The sequence below is a fragment of the Pyxicephalus adspersus genome, chromosome 10, assembly GCF_032062135.1.
Source record: "Pyxicephalus adspersus chromosome 10, UCB_Pads_2.0, whole genome shotgun sequence".
NCBI lineage: Eukaryota > Metazoa > Chordata > Amphibia > Anura > Pyxicephalidae > Pyxicephalus > Pyxicephalus adspersus.
In genome coordinates this window covers 21414667-21436266 of record NC_092867.1, presented here as the reverse complement: position 1 = coordinate 21436266, position 21600 = coordinate 21414667, and the positions used below count along the sequence as shown (strand labels likewise).

General features: G+C 39.6%; 1 protein-coding gene across 2 annotated transcripts in view; it reads left to right on the top strand.

Moving 5' to 3' along the window:
* Positions 1 to 8827: 8827 nt before the first annotated feature.
* Positions 8828 to 21600, top strand: part of LOC140339493 (heparan sulfate glucosamine 3-O-sulfotransferase 1-like) — a 95212-nt gene continuing 82439 nt past the window's right edge. For both annotated transcript variants that reach the window (XM_072424224.1, XM_072424225.1), the window contains exon 1: positions 8828 to 9376. The gene's annotated coding sequence lies outside the window, so the exon portion shown is untranslated. The remainder of the gene's footprint in view (positions 9377 to 21600) is intronic.

Here is a 21600-nt window from a genome sequence, read left to right as displayed (position 1 = left end):
ACATGCAGAAGAGTAAAGGGATCCCTAGATGCTCCTGGTTGGTGAAACCTTGCCAAAGGCTCGATCTCATAAAGAATTAGCAGCTGCAGGTTTAGCAATGGGCAGTAGTGATTGTGGGCAGCAGTGAGTGGTTCTGTACCAATCATTCTCTATGGGGCTGCTGCAGTTAGAAGCTATTTGTAGCATCTTCCCTTGGTGCAGCAGTAACCACAACTTCAATGCCAGTCTAAACATATACTTATTATAACTGGATTCTTTATTTCAGAGATCGTTTTTTTTTTTAGCATTTGTGCCAGCATTCAGAACAAAAACAATAACACCTATCTATTCATTATGAAGGTCTTCTGCTCACAGAAGATGAATGGTTTGCAAAGTCTATAGTGTATTTTAGGTCTAGAGTTTGAATTTTTTTGCTCACAGAAATAAATGGAAGCATGAACGGGTTAATACGTTTCTTACATTTGTGTGTGAACTTTCCTTATGCAATGAACTTTGTATCTATGGAAGGTGAGACATAGCCCATTATAAGCAACGTGCAATTGATTTGTGCTGCTAATATCTTCTCAGAGGATTTTAAAGAACACAATTTGCTACAGGCCTAAAGTTACTTATTAAGAAAAAAAATGTCACCTTTCACCTGAGGGAGCCAAACCTGAGAAATAATAGCGGCTTTGATGACATTTAAACATTTATTTACTTTTTTGTTTTGAAGGGAACATTTCATGAGAGCAATTAATCTGATTTAATAAAGCTCATTAAGACTGGAGAAGATAGACTATCATGGGTGAAGCTGGGTGATTCAGCGAACCTGAAATGGACTTGATCCAGGATTTAAACATTTGCTAAATCACCCAGGTTCTCCCATGATCTCCTATGTCTGTTTCTCCATTCTTGGAGGCCCAATCTGTAGGCTGCCACTGCTGAGCTTCTACAAACAATGGTTGTCTAGATATCAAGTGAATAGATAGGGATTGCCTTTTTGGTGAAAATTAAGGTGGAATAAACATTATAAATGAAAAACTGTTAGCAGGCAGCTCTATATTGTAGAAGGGACAGGCTATGTAATAAAATAAACTTACCATCTTAACCTCAATCTTCTGCTGAATGTCATTTCAGCCTGGCCAATCCCCTAAAACCAAAATCTGGCTGGGAGAGGATTTACTTTTTCTTGGTGGCTTGTATACAGTTTGTGGAGCATCATTATAATCATACATATGTGTTATAATCATTATAATCCTCTTGGATTGTAAACTCTTTTGGGTAGGGCCCTCTCCACCTGTGTCACTGACTGTATCTGTCTGTCATCTGCAACCCCTTTCTAATGTACAGCGCTGTGTGATATCTTGGCACTATATAAATACAGAATATTAATATTACATAGATTTTTATTTGTATAGAAACACTCTGGCACAATCATTGTACAACATTTGTATGGAATGTAAGATTGAAAATCAAGATTGATCAAAAAGCCATTTGAGATAATCTTTCTAAATGCCAAACAGTCTTTATATTGCTCTATCTCTTCCACTTTTTAAGAAGTCTTGGGATCTATTAACCATATTCCAAACAGACATCCAATATATAAAAATATAAATATTGTTAGTTTACAATGCACTCTTTGTCTCAAGTCACAACAATTGACTTCCTAATTGGGAGAACAGGAATGTTACCTTTTTCATCCAACACGCTTCATTAGCCAGGACTTCCTCAAGGGCTCCTCCAGGTCTGTACAAAGGCACATAGAGGTTTGTTGGATTAGACAGGTTCTTCCATGATAGTTCAAAAGACCAGTGCTTATGTCAAGAATTTTCTAACTTACTTAGCGTTGATTGACTCCCCTAAAAGTCTATTCTGAGCATTCACTACTCTTTCAGTAAAAAAATACTTTGAATTTGTGTTCTCGTGTGTCTATTTGTTCAACATGCTAGGGTTCCAAAATAATAGGAAACTTTAAACGTAAGGCAACCTGTAATTCCAATACAGATTTTGGCTAGAAAAACATTCAGCCTGTCTTTGCCTACCTCTTGCACCATGCATTGCAATGATGGCCCACATTGGTGGACAAAGGAGGACGGAGCAAAGAATGGGCTCTGATGGTAAAATCAGTATTTGTACAACATAGCACTTATAGATTTGGGCAGCTTGCAATTGCATTCTAGTGGCTGCAGAGGCAAATATATTCTCCAGCATCTATAATGTTAGTTCTACATATTCCAGTTTTTTCAATTGCTGCCAAATAAAGGACACATTTATTTAAATCTTTTTCCTCATTGGAATTCCAATCTGAATGTGCTTGACAATTGTATGTCCTACAAACTCAATTAAGAGAAGCTGTCACCCCTTTGGATATTTTGAAGTGATATAAACAAAAGGAAGGGGTGCCATTTCATTATTTCAAACATGACAGTCAGATATTTTTTTGCTTTTCTCTTTTTTCCCTTTGTATCAAATATTGCTTTGCAGCAGTAAATAAGCATAGAATTGATGTATGGTTTTCTCTAATGTTATTTCTTAAGCGAACCGGAACAATAAAATGAAGTGGTGCCGTGGGAAACAAAGGAATCGTTTGTTATCGCTCCAGCGGTGGCTTTGACGAAAATGTCACATTTTTTTCCTTTTCTTCTTTGCCAATATTTAGGAAGCACCTTCATCTAAATACGTGCCTCAATGCATTTGCAAACTCTTTCAAGGACAAAGACACAGTTATATTAGCACTGAACTATTCATTAGTGAAACAATAAACGGAATGGAATAGAAAGACCATAATAAAATGATTTTTTTTAACCAGATCCACTATTGCTGAAATCCCAGTTTTGTCCTTTGTTCTCCTTTAATAATGAAGAGCTCCTCTATTCAATGAAAGAATGTGTTTGGGGGGTAAAAGGGGAATGAAATTTGGAGGAACCCCATATCTTTCTTCCCTGATCATGATAGTGATCAGAATAAGTCTGTGTAATAAGCATCAGCACATCTGATTATCGATTAAACAGAAGCCTATGACAGGGTAACAGCACATGAGTACAAGTCGCAGATAGATAATAGAGTGTTGTCACCCTATACCAGGAAGTGCCTTAATCATGTGTCATGTCATCATCAAGACATCATATCATGTATCATAAACATGTGTAACTCTCCAAACCTATTACAGAATCCTTATATTATTCATTCACATATACAGCCCAGCTGCACTGCACGGACATCAGAGACAAGAGTTGGTCGCATATCTCACTATTTGATTCGACAGCTATTCGATTGAATAGGGAGATAGTGTTCGCGTGATCGAATGCCGAATTCGAACACCATTGAAGTCAATGGCGAGTTATTTTTAGGGACTATTAATCATATTGCTCTTGCAGCCCTTTACTAGTTGTATGTGTTCTTGGATAGAGTTTCTCTATCCAAGAACACAGGGAGTCCTGTGTTCTTGGATAGAGAAACTTTGTTACCACTTTGACACGACTTTGTTACCACTTTGTATTGTGGGATTCAATTATTCTTTCTGTGGAAAATACACAGGAATATGTATTTATTGATTTGAAGTACATATAATTAAAAGTGTGTGTATATCTTTTGTAAAGTGTTGGGTGTGCTACACATTTTATAATTTATGCACTTTTGAGGTTTCCTTTTATGAGAGAGTACAGCAAATGATTTTGATTTAAATTTAACATATATGCTCAAATATATACCAATCTACCTATTTACCTATTTTTCTTGCAAAAACAGGAAAATTACATTGTCTCAAGTATAAACCCAGAGCACAAGATGCGGTGGCCATTACTGCTCTAATTTAAAACACTGATCAGCAGAAATGTCAATAACATTAATGTGAATAAATATTAATATATCAATATTGACAGTGTGCTATTTTTAAAACATTTATTTAAGAGACAAAAAAAAGTACTTCACATGGGTTCAGTCTGTAAATCTTTTTTTTCTTTTTTACAGGTTGAAGTATTTTGCATTTTTGAATCGGTCATGATGGTTCACTTTCTCCTAAATTATCTTTTATGCATTACGGCTGGCCCACCAGTGTATGGCATTGTGTCATGCATGTAGTGTAGCGGGGTGTCATTTAAGTGTATATATTATTATAAATTAAACTGCATGGCTAGAGTTTGTTACACACCTTACATAGGGACTTAGCACCATTTGCTGTTGTGACCTAAGTTTCACAATACATTATTTTTTTCATGAAATTTTCAGGCTAAAAAAATCATGATTTATATTTGAGTATATACGGTAGATTTTTTGAATAGCAGTATTAGAAGTGCAACATTTACATTTTTGTGTGCATTTGTAAGTGCTCTGCATGTAAACAAGACAAAATAGCACATATTATTGAGGTTATACAAGCATGACAATATTAGTGCACACCATATGCACTGAACTTTAAATTTTTGATTGTATTTCGTAAGCTGTTTTTCTTTTCTATTGCTGTTTTTGATTTGCACTCTGTTTCAGTCCCAGAAGATTTGATATGATGACTACATTGTACGGAAGCAAGCAAAAGTCATCCATTCCAGAACAAGTGGGAAAGAGACCTGCCGGGGCAAGTAATAAGGTAAGTATTGCATAGTATAGTGTTAACATTGCTCAGTTTTCATTTAAACCTATTGCAGGCTGCATGGTAGTGTGATACTTCCCCCACCTCCAAGATTGTAAGCTCTTCAGGACAGGGTCCTCTCCTCCTCCTGTGTAACTGTCTGTATCTGTATTTATTGTACAGCATTGTTGCCGCTATATAAATCCTGTTTAATAATAATATTGTGTAAACCAGCAAAAAAGGACTGACAACGATAAGGAAGGCATCTTCTCTACATACCTGATTGATTCTGTTATGTCTGTGAAACAGATGTTAACTGACTCCTATGTCATTGTGTAAACAAATTAAAAAAAAAATTTGGAAAGTAGAAAATATTTTATGGTCTGTATAGGCATAATGAGGTAAAATCATAAAAACTACTATTAAGCTATTTAAGGTGATAAAACATTGAACATGATGCCTTCAAAAGATTTGAAGAACAATTCTAATCATTTATAATAAAGAATTCTAATCTAAATTCTAATTCTAATCATAATATAAAGAATTTGATTTGTGTTTTTGTGACTGGCCATAGATTTGACGTTTGGCATCTGTTACCTTTGCAAAAGACCATCAAACACACTTTTGTCACATATTGGTGGTCGCTGATTTGTATGCCAAACTTTCCAACTTTCTTTTTAGTGATTTTTACACCCCCTAGAACCCATTCAAGAAAAATTAGCACAGCATATGTGTGGCTACATTAAATAACTTACAATCACTAGATTATTGATAAAGGCATATTGTCTTGAGTCTTTTTTTTCATTGGTGTACTCCAAGAACTATTATTAGGATTAAAAGTTACCATTAAGTGTAGGTTAAGAAAAGTTCTTATATGTGCATTTATTATTCCTAGTGATTCTGCCACTACCACCTAACGACCCCTTCAGTCATTGCAGTTGACCACAATGTTTGGTCACAGGCTCCACCACTCTGATTTAAATTAATAGGAGTGGTTTATAACCATTTTGTACACGTGTTTGCAGATATGGTGGATCACAGAGCGAATCCCTAACGTTACAAGCCGCTTTTGGTCTCATAATTGCTATTCTTCCTCTGGAGGAAAAGACACATTAACCTGAGGTGCAGTTTGCCGCACCAGGGCATAAAGCAGCTAAGCTCTTAAGAGCGGCCAAAAAGGTGGAAATTGCAAGTTTGAAAGAGGCCAAACCTGGATTACAGAACACCTTCCTCTATCCTGTTCTCCATAATCCACAGACAGAACTTGCAACAATTTAAGTGACAACAGAGAAGAAAGGGCAAAGCACAATGGATGCTATAAGCACACAAGATTTCAGGCAGGAATTGCATGTATAACAATTGTACTGATCCATATAAATGCTTTCTCATGTAGTTGTGTTATGATGTGGTTCTTACTCCAGAGGAAGAAGAGCAACCGCTTAACAGAAACAACGTCGCTTCCAGAGAGCGGCCCTGCAACGCAAATGCAAACGCATGCAAGAACTTGCACAAAGTAGTTGCCATCTGTTCCTATATAGTTGAATAGGAGTGGCTGGAGTACCATTTAAACTTAATTAAAATCTAAATTGCAATTCTGACATTGCGTTACTCCAACACTTCAAGATGACGTGCTCCCGTTTAAAAAAAAAAAAAAAACTTGCAATGAATTGTAATGAGCAGGACAGAGAAGGCGGCAGTCTTATATTGAGCTATACTGGCATAATGTGAACACCACTGATCTAAAACATACAGTACAAACCAATTCTTTAGGGATTGTAGTCTAGGCTCAGATATAAATCTTACCTAAACTCAGAACTTTTACTTTGCATAGGGTAGACAACCCTTTTATTCAAAGTAAAAATTTTGTTTGTGTTTTTTTTAAGTGCAATACCCTTTTTCTGCGGCAACGCCCCCTAATTCCCACCTAGGTGATCAAGAATGAATGCAAGTGCAGATCCTCTTGGTATACCTACTAGCGGATGGAGCAAGCAAGAAAATTAAGTTCGATTTTTTGGTGAATCAGGCCTTTCTCGCTTACCAAAATTGTAAGCGAGAACGGCCTGATTCGCCGAGAGGTTGAGCTCTCGCTGAACTGGAGGATTTCCAGGGCTGCAACATGCAGCCCTGGAGATCCGCTGTGATCCCCGGGCACCTCAGGTTAATTAACCTCTAGTGCCCCGGGGATCGCACACTGTAACAAATGTATCATTTGTAAGAGATACTTATATTACAATGTCAGGAGGTTCTCCTTTGCCCGGGGATCGTGTGAACAGGAGGATTTTCAGGGCTGCATCATGCAGCCCTGGAAATCCTCTACGATCCCCGGGCACTAGAGGCTAACAACCTCCAGTGCTCCACGGATCGCAAACAGGAGGGTTCCCAGGGCAGAATGCAGCTCTGGGAATCCTCCTGTTTTCATTTCCTATTCCTTTGGCATTCTCGCTTATCCATAATACCTACATCACGTATCCCGATAGGCTGCTCCTTCTGCGCATGCCCAAGCATGAAGAAGCCCTTTCATAAATAGGAAAAAAAATTGCTGATCCCATGCATGCTCAGTGAGATCAGTAAGTTATTACCCAATCTACGTCACCTGATCTCGCGCCTGCACAATGCAAGATTGGGTGACGTTGGAAGAAAAACCTGGAAGAAGAGAAGATGATGGCACTTGGAGCTGCCCCTGTGCCAGGCTGAAGACAGAAACCAGGACAACGTTGGGCCCGATTGAAGAAAACCCCCCGATGGATAGGCTGATCTGTGGGATTGATAGGTAAGTGTGTTTTTATTGTTTTGGGTTAGTTTTGGGTTTTACTTCCGCTTTAAGCAATGGCTCTATCGGTAATGCCCTTCTTACAGCAAGTAGACCTTGTAATAGGGGCAAAGTGCTTGAAGTGGCCACCACGAATGGCAACTACATTGCCTTGAGAATGGGACAGACGTTTATTATATCCTTGTTCAGCTACTTCCTATGATGAGTGACAACTGTCTACTAATTTTGCTTCTGTTTTGTCACCCTATAAATCTCACAATGATGACGGAGAATACAATTAACTATTCCAACACACACTGCACAAATCTGGTTCACAGATTTCACCTTTTAAGAAGCCGGTCTGAAATGATATGTAGCCGAAACTAGATGAAGTGCATGCAAGTCCAGAGGACGTCACTGAGATATAACAAAAGATGGAAAAAATAATGAAAACAGTATTATAATTTAGCTTTAATCATTTTTAACATTATTAGTGTACATTAAACTGATATTCCATTTTGGAAAACTTGCTGGTCAGTTTAAACCGTAAGTTTAGGAAATCTCCAGCAGAGAGTGATTTAGGTTCTCAGCTCAACCACCTGCTGTGACAATTACATGAGGGCAGAGGATGTCTTGTTCTCTCTATTAGTATCACAATAAAGAGCTTTGCAAATATCAGGTTTCTGAATTGATCTTTTGTGATTGTTTCCAGTGACAAGGGAATTGAATGAGCACTGTACACACAGCACTGCTCTGTTCTATGGAGAGGGTTCGATGAGTGAGTGGAACCCTGCACAGCAAAGTACAGCGGTCACCCCCCACCTAAATGATGTTGGGTAGGGCTGTACACATGCTAGATTTTCACCAGAAACAATAGTAATTGTTTTGTCTCAAGCAACAATAAATCTATTGTGTGTGCGTAAGACATAGAACACAGAACAAGGCTTTGCAACAAACCTGAAAGAATCAGGGCGTAATACAGCCCAGCAGCATCAACCTAAACTAGAACTCCCTGCCATGCACTCTAGCTATCCCTATTCTTGCTGCTTCTCACAATGGGTTAACCACACATTCCATTCCTCTCTAGAAGAACAATCATTTACAGAGAACGAGAAAGGGAAAAAAAAAGGACAATTTTAACTTCATTTTTCCAAGGCAGTCACTTAACAAAGAAACATAATCAAAGCTTGGAGCAGCCTGACACAGAAAAATGCTCCATTTTATATTTCAAGTGCCCCCTTTTACTTTTAAATTGCAGCAGGATGACTTTTATATTACAGGTGTCTTTTTTTATATACCTTGTATTACAGGTGCATAGTTCTGGATTACAGGTCTGCTTTACAATGCCTATATAATACAAGATCATACCCATGAAGTTCCCATATTACTTTGTAGTCCAGCAGAGGTCTCTTCTTTATTCATTGCTATGAAGTCAGACTGATGAATATGATGTTTCTTTTCTTTTTTTCTTTCTAAATCACTGGCTTAGCCCTGAATAATACATTGCCCACACCTGCAGGGCACTGAGCATCCTGCTACCTAGAGCATGCCTAGGCACCAGCTGGTTAACTATCTTATGGCCAATAAGAGAGCAATGTGGATTGTCCAATAGGAAGCTGGTACCTTCTCCATCCAGGCTCTGCATCCCAACTCCAGCTGAACTGGTTAACAGCTTCAATTGTCCTGGTAAAACATCAGCAGCTGAGTGTTTGCTGTGATGCTGCTGCCACTTTGTTTTCTATGAGGCTTTCAAGGAGCAGAGGAGGAGATTATGAATTTGGATGGGAAAGCAAGTGAACTGGATGCTGCTTGTGATTTTTGTATTATTATTCCACTCAGATCTGTCTTTTTTCCTTCCTTATATTTACTCTCTTCTCCCAGTCTGGTCACTGGGGCTGATTAATTAATCATGAGCAGGCTGCTGTTAATACATTTATCTGGAGCAGACTGTGCCATAGGCTTCAGCAGTGGGTGAGATCCAGGCTGTGCAGGACTTCTTCTCTTCTCATCCCTTGTCATTGGAAAGCTGGAGGGGACTTCATACAGTTCAGCTCAGATACCTCTACATGGCTCATCAAGAGGTACTGTACTGCACTTTATTACTTTTCTATGGAAAGTGGAATGCTACCCAGGTGTGATGGGTGACCATGAAGCTCCACTTTTGCTCCAAGCTTTGTAAATCTGATGCTCACTTTTCTTGTACCAGGCTTATTTCACAGTAATGTGCCAAGTGCAGCAACACTATTTATAAAGAGGTGTTAGAAGCTCAGGGCATTGTTATATGTCATTATAAAGTAAGGAATTGTCAGTCTGATGAAAGTACATGTCCCCCTGAGGTTCAGAGCCTCCCAAGGCTTACCAATGTAAGAAAAGGTTTGATGATGGGCACAAATTGGGATGATTGTGTCATACTTCTAATACAAGGAAATAGAATTTGTTCTACAAAATGTGGATTGTGCTGTTAACAGCTTGCATTAGGCTCAGCTAGTTCTATAATAAGCCTGTGCTACATTGCACTTAATGTGTTGCACCTGTGGAGCAGAGTTACCCTTTTGTATGATCATTCAGCTACAGATTCTGTTTATCTTATTACTGTTCAGAGAAGATTAAAATGCAAATACACAGGCTTCTCTATCTCTGAGAGTCCAGGGGACCTGCTACAAAATCTATGCATAGTTTGTATAGTGCTTATGAGTTCATTTAAACCAGTGGTCTGTACTTTAATTCAGACTGGAATTTAAATGCTGGCACTGCATGAGTTAAAGTTCACCTTTTTTTTTTTTTTGCACAGGTGAGCTAGGGCAAGGGGTTTGCTTCTAACTTTCTCTGAAGTTGAGGTCATGGCTGCATTCATGTAAGGAGTATCCCATCTTAATACAGCTTCTAAAGATCCTTCTTTTATTTTTCAAGGAGAAAATTTATACGGCATATAAAGTAGATCCTATAGGATCCCATACCTCCAGGCAGGCTGAGAAACTAGAGGCAGCCTACATTATGTGTATACTGCTACCTATTAAGAAGAATTTGAAATGGGGGTCAGCGTATTTATCTAGTAGTTTGTTTTATATATATATATATATATATATATATATATATGTATGTAAGGGTATTGTAACTATGTTGGCACACTTGCAATTACAGATCATTTGAGTACTGTATTCAATGCTATTTTTAATTGTAGAATCAGTTCATTTTTACGAAGTGATTTTGGCGGTTATATCTCTTCTTCTAGATCCAAGTAACACAGGAGACCTCCAAATGCAATAAAAGTATGGCTTACCCTACTCAACTGTGTTTCGCCCTGACCCCAAATCAGAAAGAGACCAATAGTAACTCCCCAATTTCCACCCAATAACTTTTGCTGGAGTTGTGGCTTTATCTGAGTTACATTTCATGGATATTAAACCATTGTAAACGTCAAGGCTAATCTGGCAATTATCTTTGCTGCTGGGAGATTTAACTCTTGGCAATGTACTCATTAGCAAAGCAGTTGAATCACTTTGCTACTAATGAGATAATGGGCAGTAAGTGGTTAAATCACTCAGCAGCAAGGAGATCTAATAGGCAGGGTAGCCCTATTCTAATATTATTATCTGAGTGCTCTATAAAGATGGAGGAGTTAAGCTAGTTAATATGGGTACCCTGGCATTTTTGCTATTTGTGCTGTTACTTAATAAAGATTTGCAGTATCAGGAGTAAACACATCATCTCCCTGGGTGGCACAAATACTTTAATACATCAATAGCAGTATATAGTTCATTAGTTGTTCAGCACAGGAGCTGTGCACCCCAGAGCTTTCACCCACCTGTGCTGCCAAAGAAAAACTGCCCAGTTTGACGCGTTGTGTTTAATGTGCTACAACAAGAATGTTTCTGTAACCTCTCAGTCTTTCCTCATTATGTGCCACAAACTGGAGCAGATCTTTTCTCCTCCGCAGCAAGAAACTGAATTGGCTGTCTGTGGCATTATGGGATAAAAGCAGGTCAGTACAACAGGGCATCGCTTGTATATGAAAGCAGCATGGCAAATGGGTGAGCTGCCTGTCTCTGTAATGTATTACGCAGCATTTCAGCTTGTCGCTCGCTCACTCTGTCGACCGGTTTGAAGCCAATCCTGATGTATGGCATTAATGAGTTACCAGTGGCAGCACGTCAGTGATTGCAGGGCACAGGGGATGTAAAAAAAAGATTGGCATCTAACCAGGCAAAAGTTGGAAGGAAATGCCACTCATCTCCTATTTATGTCAAAAGGAATGCTAAGTTGGGGGTGGGTTATGCAGACGTAGGCGGCTATTGCTGAACCCTTGCTGTGAAAATGCTAGCTGCCTGAATTTCATATTACCATAGTTTGTGTCATTTACCAAAAACAAGTAGGCAGAGCATTCATTCCTGTTAACTCCGACTTTGTTGACTGCATAATTGTTCCAGGTCAACTGTCCAGGCTGAGCATGTCCAGAATGATATGGCAGAATAACTTTTGCCGGTATATGTTGGCCTTTTTGGGCATCCAAGTGAATGCAACATGCACTGTTCAGGCAGCTTGAAGTAACTACATAAGTGAATGAATGTCCCAAGTGAACATGGTGGAGGAATCTACATTGGTTGTTCTGAGCCTGCTCTCTGTATTTCAAAATATGTTCCATTGCAGGGACGCTCAGACAGTTGGGGAACAAACTGATCAGAGGTGCCTTGACACAGCAGTGTGACTTCAACTTGTGTTTGCAAACGTATGCAGCTAAAATCTGGGATAATTAAGTTTGGCTAGCTTTAAAGTGTGCTTCCCCTATGTATTTTTATATATTGTTCTGTCCATGTGCGTATTTCAGAGTTTCCATTGCTGAATACTCAGCAACAATAGCACACCTTTCTTTATTTTTTGAGTAATGCACATAAATCAAAAGGGTTAAACAAACATAAAATACCAATCTTCCATTTTACAAAAACATGAATATCATAGAAAGCAAGAAAAGGGTGAGGAGGAACATAGAGGGAGGGGGATACAACAGTTAGCAGAGGTTTTACATTCACCTGTTAGAAGTGATTACTAAAAGCTATCATTGCAGACCTCTCCTCTATGAATGGTTTGATTCCTGGTATCAGTTTACAGCTATGGACCTTTCATTGATATCCCTGATCTGCATACTTGTTACAGGTTAGTGGCCCCAAGAATACAGATGCTAGGAAATCAGCCCAACAGCCAGGCTAACATATCCGAAACGGGACTCCAAACCATGTCCCCCACCCCCCCATCCAACACCTCTCATGGTTTATTTGGTGGACCCCTGGTGTCTCCCATCTTCTTTTCTTTGTGTCCCATCCCAGCTGTGTCTAGTCTGGAAAACACAAGTAGAATTTTGTGCTGAGCCGACCAATATTTCAATCCGTAATTGATCGATCGGTAATTCTTAAACTCTGCACACATACCAGAATATGCCCATCTGATTATCTTTCTATAGAGAAAGCAATTATAATTCTGATCAGCGATCCCATCATTCATATACCTAATACAAGTTGTGTACTTTCAATAAATGTTTACTAACATGACCCATCTTTCTATAACTGATTGGAACACAACAGCATTTTCTCTAACAATCAAATCAGAAGTGAGAGTCTGCCTTGTGTACTAGAACTAAGACATTCAGATCCACAAAACCCACAGAATAAAATAACACAGTGTAACAATGGGGGACAAGGATACATATACAAAAAAACACAACTTATAGTAATATTTTATGATTTCATGACTTGTTCATGTTTTGTTTTTGGTATTGGAAGTCTTAAAACATGGTGGGTAACTGCAATAAAACGCAAATGCTGCAATGTATAAAGATGGCTGGCTTGATTATTTTATACTTTTCAGTAAAAGGTGCTTGTTGTCTGACCACTGACACATGTACTGGATGTATATAGTTTGCCCTTTAAGTGGACATCTACTATCTATCACACGCCTGATGAAGTGCCATATCCTTAATCTAGCCATGCATGGGAAGATGGCTATCTAAGAGTGGCCATACACTGCACCATGGATGCTCAAACAGATAAGCAATTAATATCTCCCTGATATTGGTTGTATACCTGTCATAAATGCCGTGCACCTACCCATCAGTCTGATCGAGCACCCTGCACCTACCTCTGACAAGTTATTATAAATTAGCAGGGAGCACATCTAAAAGCAAGTAGTCAATTGGAACACTCCTTGCTGTTTACAGGTTGGATTTGTATGGGTAGGGAGCACTCCCTGCTGACTTCATCAGTGTAGAGGAGTGGATGGATCAGCACTCCATAGGACAAATACCGGGCATTCCCAATCAATAATGAGTATAGATAAAATGTTGATGCTTTCATTAAATCTAATAGAATAGATAGAATCCATAGAAGGGTTTTGATTTGTCTTGGTATGGCCCCACTGAGGCTTGTTCCATTCAATGTTTGTAAATAATATATCATGATATTTTACATATTTTATATCAGTGTATTTAAATAAAAATGAATCTTTTATTTGTTTTGATCTGTTAAGCTATGTACACATGTCAGATCACTGCCACTGGAAATGATATTTCATAATTTGACATATGACACACAACACTGCTCTGTTCTATGCAGAGGGAAGGGGGAGGAAGAACAAGCAGCAAGCACCTTGTTGTGATCTCCTCTCTAGGAATGCACAGCAGCCTTTCCCACTTGGTCATTCATCAATTAGCCATAGCTGATTTATAAACTATGTTGGGGGACCTTTGTACACATGTCAGATTTTCACCCAAGACACGCACAGTCATTTGTCTTGGGAGGAAAATATGCCTTTGCTGCACTTGCAAGCAGTGTAATTACCCATGCAAAGTTCATTGATGTGGACGTTATGTACTCTGATGAACTGCAGAATTGATGCCACAAAACATCAAACAAATTGCCTTGTTGTTGTGTTGGGACTGCCTTGGCCAACACTACTGCTGTGGGTGAGCTCTTTGCCAAAGCCATCCACATGCTAGGTTGGAGCCACTGTACTTTTTTGTAGGTAACCCCCAGCTCTCTGGGTATCCATATAAATTAAATATTTTTGTATGTGCTATACATTTATAGAACAGATAGAGAATTATTTAGAAATAAAACTGTCCCCAAACTGTTATTTTTTTCTTTCTTTCCATTACTTTACAATGATTCCAGTAGAACTAGTGACTCACAGTTGGACAATACCAGTGCCTCCAAAATTTGTTCTTGTGGCTCCGATTTCTGGCTTATGTCACACAAGGTGAATGATACAGTATGCAGTATTTTGTGGCAAATCATCGTTCTGCTTTTTTGGTGTCTTTTCACAAAAGTAAATATTTGCATTGGACATCATACAGTCTACTGTCAGACACATGTTCTCCAGTTCACAAACATCAGAGTTATGAATAACTGACAACCCTAGAATATTGAATATTTCAATCATCGACCTAAACATGTCCATTTTTATTGTTTTTCAGTGTTCTGTGTGCTGCATTTGCAAATATTTAATGCCCAACTTGGGATTTCCTGCCCAGGCTATACATGGCACAGCAACTATTGTCCTAGTTGAGTTGAAGCAATACCCAGTGTCACTTACCTGTCATGTATCAGAGCCTATATTACCCATTGGCAATGGGGGGCAAAATTCATTAAGAGGTACAACAGGCATCTACAAATTGTGTGCTCCTAAGAAGGTTTTTGGTCAACTTGTAAATCTGTCACAAACCTTGGCAATTCACATTTCAACATCCTGCAATTTTATATATTGCCTCATATATACAAATCGGAAGCTGACTTGTTCTAACCAACGAGAAGATGGGCCCACCGTGTAACTTCAAACTGAATTAAAGTTACTTATTTAGTATCACATGATTAGGTAGGTCAAGCAGTGTGTACATAATAACTGGCTCATGCAGCTCCCACGCCTTAACTTTTTTGGGAATAGGCAGAAGTGCCTACTCCTATTTTGCAAAGAATTCTTTGGTGGTCCATGGCTCTGGCCGGTCCGCCCCCCCCACGGGGTCAGGGGAATGACTGGTCAGAGCTGCGGACCATGTCGTCCATTTGGAATTCCAGGCTCAGGGCGGGAGGGGGGAATTGTCTCTCTGAACACAACCTGCCCACTCTCCAATAGCAGGCTCAGACCTGCGATGGGAGAGTGGGAGAGTTCTGGTATCATGACGTCACTATGGGGGAAGTTTCTTCCCCTTTGAGTGACACATAGGCAGGGGTGTACTGGGGCAGGCATGTTTACATAACAATGATGCGCATGCGCGCTCGCTATGGATAGTTACGTGCCCCCTCTTCTTCTTTTTTTATGACTACCCCTGGTTGTAAACTTCTTTGTCAAGTTTTACATTGGTCGGCATTCCCAGGAAGAGGCATAAAGGGATCTAGGTAAGTAAAAATTGATCCTACTTGCAATGGGAAAGAGTACAGAATGTGGAAGTTGCAATGTATGTAGTGCAGGGGTCAGGTATATGAAACCTACAACATGTTGGGGTCAGGAGTGTGTAAAATACATAGTGCATGGTTTAAATAAGTAACGAACATGAAAGGCACAAGAGCACGTACAGTTTACCACTTTCCCATTATTATTGAAACACAGCCGTAACCCAATGTGTACACATATATTATGTATAAGAAGCAATGCCTGTAGAGAAACATATGGAACCCTGTTCACCAGGCAAGTGTGCCAATGCTGCTGCAGCCTATGAACCCCCACCCTGGGATTTCCGGGTTCATAGGGGCGGTGGTTACATCAAAAGGCTGTATAACACTTTACATTGTAGTTGGAAATAAACTGAGAATATTTAGAGCTTACATAGACCTGTTATATTACAAGACGTTTGCTTGATATAAATACATTTGGTGTTATACAAAAGAAGGCACACACAGAAGAAAGTGTGATGTTAACTTTAGAATTCTTTGATTTATTGGGCTGCATTGACAATTCACTGTCACTATATTGATTAAACTGATCGCTACAATTCCAGAACCGCTTGTGGTGGTGACAGTTATTCAATAAAACTGTGAAAAAACACAAACAAAACAGTCACTTTTTCCTGGATAGGGATTAATTGTTTCTATTTAGATAGAAGAGGAAATAATTAAAAAAAATTAAAAAATTAAACTAAATATTAGGAACTGTAAGTAACAAAAATGTATTTTTGATGATTCAATGTTTCTTTCCTTATGTGAAACTCAGGATTGTGGTGTATTTTTCCCATACCCTTTAGACCAATAACAAGCACAAGACCCTGAAATGAATTATGTGTATTGTGATGTTTGTTGAGTAATTTCTGGTAAATGGCACCCAAACTTACCTACAATCTAGTTGCAATGCAATGCAAACCGCATGTGGAACATCTGTGCTTTGTGGAACACTCCAAAATAAAAGTTAAGTTAGAACAGTAAGTTATTGATCAGGGGTCGGCAAACTTCGGCCTTTAGGCCAGATACGGCCTAGCCGGTAGTTCACTCCGGCCTAACGCCCCCTGGCTGATCGGATCGGCCAGGGGGTGTTAGGAACTACCTGAGCTGGGGCCCTGGAGCCTCCGGAGCTACAGTGCTGCACCCCTGCAGTTGCTCTCCTATTTACCACGGCCGGCATTGATATTCTGCCGCCGCGGTAAATAGGGAAAGCTCCCTGAAGGTAAATCCCTCTCCTCGGCAATGCATACAGAGGAGAGGGATTTCACTTCAGGGGGTGTTCCCTGGTGGTGGGCAGAGCCATTAGGGCAGGTCCGGCCAATGTGCTCCGGCCCACCCCAAAAATGGCCTAGTGGCCATAAAACTTTGCCGACCCCAGCTATAGATATAAAATTTTAGGGGTAATGTGTGGCCAATTTTTACTTACATCCCCTTTTTTTACAGAAAAACCTGTATTGAGTAGGAATCAGAGTTTTGATGACAAGTTGTCATGCCATATCAATGGTTTTAGTGGTTCAATGACCCAGAATCAAATCAGTTCATTTACCTCTGACGCGATCTTGGTTCAAGGTTTATGACTCTGAAAGCATTTAAAATGCTGGATAAGCATGACCATAAGGCATCTAGCATTTTTCGATGAAACGTCATCAATGGTGGTCAACGTATTTCAGCCAATGTAGGTTTCCTTACCACCATCATGGATTGCTGGTTCATCAAAACTTTTTGGAAAAAAGGTATTAATGTTTCAAGAAGTAAGACTTTGAACCAAGTAAAAGCCACAAACTGGTTTTGGTGGAATATGTTGGTCATATACAAAGAATCACATTTTTGATTTAAATAATTGTCAATGTGAATGCCTTATGTTCCATTAATTCATGATTCTTGTGTTTGAGCAGATGGTGTCAGTATAATGCAAATATTAGAGTGAGGAGTAAAGGAACACTTGACAAATTTTCTTTATACAATAGACATAACTTGCACCAGGCTTGTTGTTGCACAAATGACATATTTTCCTGCATATGTACTGTCAAGTTTGCTTTGCTTTCAACTATACCAAGAACAGATGGAATTGTTTTAATCACATTTACAAGTAAGTTTAACACATCCAAGATTTAACAAGTGTGGCTTTTTTAAATTGCTGTAAGGGCTGTCTTCTGGTGCACGATTCCCAGCTAAACATAATTGATTAAAGGCTCAAGGTGACCCAGATGCCTGCAAAGAGCCTAGCATGCTGTGATGCTTTGTATTGGGTCAGGAAACTTTCCTTTCTCTCTTCTTAAACATAGTTTTTATTAAAATTATGCATGTCCCTTAGTTCTTTTTTTTTTTTTTTTTTTTTTTTGCTGATGATGTTATTTAAATTTGTTTTAAATTGGTTATGTAGACATGAAAGAAAATATATTCCCAGTATAATACCATATTAGTAACAATATGGTGGCTCTCGGGTCTTAAGTTTAAAAGGAGTTTTGTTTTGTGTACGTTTCCCTTAAACTAAACTAAAACTAAAAAAAAAAACAAAACAAAAAACCCTGGCTCCTGGTGACATTTTTTTTTTAGCACTGTACGGCACATTTATCATGTAATGTAGAGCTTGCCTCTGTGTCTGGAGATGCCACACACAGCTACCGGAGACAATATATAACTAATAATAAAAATAATAACTCTGCACATGCGCAGGAATTATAACACCAGTGTCTGTCCAATGTCTGAAGAGGATTTCCATACTATTGGAAGAATGCCATGCTCTTGGTAGTTCTTCATGGTGGCAAAGATAACGGCTTTCTCTGATGCAATGAGGGCAGCTGCATGCAGGTCTGTGCCATAACTGATAAGTATTCAATGGCACAAGCTCACCACCCACCAATGCGTATAGTTCCTCTTTATGCTTCTCTAATTTCCTTCCATATCCCAAAAACATAGTAGTAGGGTAAATAGTTAAGGCAAAAGTAGGCTTCAGACTATATAAGTGACATTGTGGGCTCTTTTGTTGGATAGTTAATGACCCATAAATGCTGTGGAACAGGGTGGTGCCATATGAACAACTGATCATTTGAATCATGCAATTTTTCTAGAATTAAGTGGTATACCTGTATTTCCTTTTTATTTTTTGCTGCCTCTGTCCCATTCACGAGGTTCTCTCTCACTACTTGTATGGTCACAGAGACAAGCTGTAAGGGCAAACCTCACATAAAGGGATAGTCGGACATCAATGGAATCCTAGGTTCTTTGGCTAGAGCTTCACCTCACTCAAGTAATCATTCAAGTTGTGTATGTAATCTCCTAGCAGATGGCTTTCACTGAGTTCTTACCTGTCTATACTTGTCAATTATAACAGATTCAGAGAGAAACAACAAAGTGCATATTACAGAAGAAGGAGACATTGAAGGGTCCCAAAGGAAACCTATGGAGTATAGGCTGGAGTAGGATCCTAGTTGATGCTCTAATTAAGCTGAACTTCAGGCAGTCAGTACTGTACATAGTTATAGATTATTTAAAATCATGTATTTTTACTTACAGTTAAATATCTTAATGTGTTCTGTTTCCCCCTGCACTTCAACACTTCGCCAGGGATTTCCAACAACGTAAGCTCATTAGTTTCTATTACACTTCAGAGTTGTAATGCGCCTGGGCACACAAACCACAGCCAACTCCAAGAATTCTTTTATCAAGCTTTATTGTGTCGTCATAAAACAAGGCAAAGGTCATTCACAGAAGATCAGTCTGATAAGCGTGGTACATATGGATAAGGCAAAGGCAGTTCAGGAACAATCCTAGGTCAGGGCAGGCAGCAGGCAAGAGGGGTCACAAACAATCCAAGGTCAGGGCAGGCGGAGTTCAGGCAGAATCGGATATCAGACGGGGTTGCTATTGGTAATGACACAACGGGTTAATATATAATATGAACCAACCCAGAGAACGCACCCAAGCACACTGTACACAGAGAGGCTTATAGCGGGTAATGGTGTTCAGGACAGGTTCTCCTTAAATGGCCAGAGTGCCCAATTACCTTGCACCACCTGGCGCCATTTGATTGGAGGATGACTGAATTCAAACTACTATGTCCCGCGGCGAGGCACTTGAATGCCTTGCCCCCCAGGGGGGTACAAGAGGAACGAGTGGTAGCGCGCGCACCTCTTCCCACAGCACCCCTGGGACGTGCCTTACTTTGCACGTCGGCAGGAGTGCTGAGAACAAGGACATCTCTGTTCACGTCTATAGGGATGCCACCTGGCTGAACAGTAGTTCGTCCAGAAGGGATCAAGAACGGATCCCTCTGTTGGCAGAGAGAGATGTGCTGCGAGCAGGGCAGCAGCCTCGGCCACACTGCCTGCTGCAGCAGCGTCTCCCTTGCCGGCTGTGATCCCCAAGGACGCTGCGGGCTTGCTGGACAGGCAAGTTCCTTACAAGAGTCCTGTCCAATAATCATGACAATCTTCTCAAAGAGAACACACAATTTGTGACATCATTAGAGTATTTTTCCTCTTCATTGTCCAATCACAGGTTAAGATGCATCTTAGGCCAGGCTGTATTGCTCGGTTGCAGTTTCCTTTGCCACAAGACTGGCTGTACAAAAATTTCCTTCTAAGCAATGCTACCTGCTGGACTGTTGTATTGTTCTGATGGCTTTATAATGTTCATTTTCTAGCAAGATCAATTAAACATAGCTACTAATGGTTGCATTTGAAGATAATATGTTACTATACACGTTTAGAGGAAATATGGCTTCCACTCCTAAATCCCATTTAGGCTTTATTTAAAGTACATGTGGTATATTGTGCCACACAGGAACATCAAACATTGCATAGACGTGTGATGGTGTCATTATATGTGATGTAGTGCACTGCTATAATACACTTCCGCATGCATTTCTGTGCACTGCCTCATTAATTAGCCCTGATTTAGTAAAGCTCTCCAAAGTTGGAGAAGATATACTTTTATCAGTGAAGCTGGGTGATCCAGCTAACCTGAAACTGATTTTTTTGAAAGTGATTAGCTAGTAAATGTTTTGAATCCTAGAACAAATCCATTCTAGGTTTGCTGGATCACCCAGCTTCACTGATGAAAGTGTATCCCCTCTAGCCTTGGAGAGATTTAATAAAACAGGGCCAATGTAATAAAGGTTTGCATTGCAATGAACATCAACACAGGTGTGGTGCAGTTTAATACACAGCAAAGCTCATTCCTATAGTGTGAATGAGGATGGCTAAAAAAATGGTATATGACTATAGCACAGTGTTCTTTCCATAAACTTTTAAGCTTGGTGGAATGAAGCTGTAGGCAGGTAGTGGTCCTATACTGTGACCTAATTTTTCAGTAACCCCCCAAAACAGCTGTGTGGTTACTAAAAAGTGCTGGGTGGTACACCTGGCTAAAAGGGGCCGGGGGGAACACTGATGGTAGGAGCCTTGGATAGTAAACCCCTCTTGAGGAACAATAAGTGACATGACTATGGGCATTGTAAAGCACTGTGTTATAGATCAGCACTGTACAAGTAGTTATTAAAAAAAATCCCTTTTCCCATGGGCTCCAGCTTCTTCTTTCCCCTGCAGTCATATTCCTTGGTAATCTCCATCTTGGATGGTATTGGGTTTACACAAGTTTGATGATCATCAAACTATCACCTCGTCGATTGCAATTGGTTGCTCTGGCCTCAACGCTACTTCTTCGGAGGTCACATGTTCCCTCATCATTAGGTATGGTACAGCAAACCCAACAGTAATAAAACTGCAAAGGAGCAGAGGCAAGCTAATTATAGATGGGTTGGAGGGTTTTAAAGAGACTCCATCACTGTGCCCCGTATAGGCTAGTGTTGGTTGAAAATCTCACTATTCGATCGAATAGGGGGATATTGTTCGAGTGATCGAACGTCGAATTTGAACACCATTAAA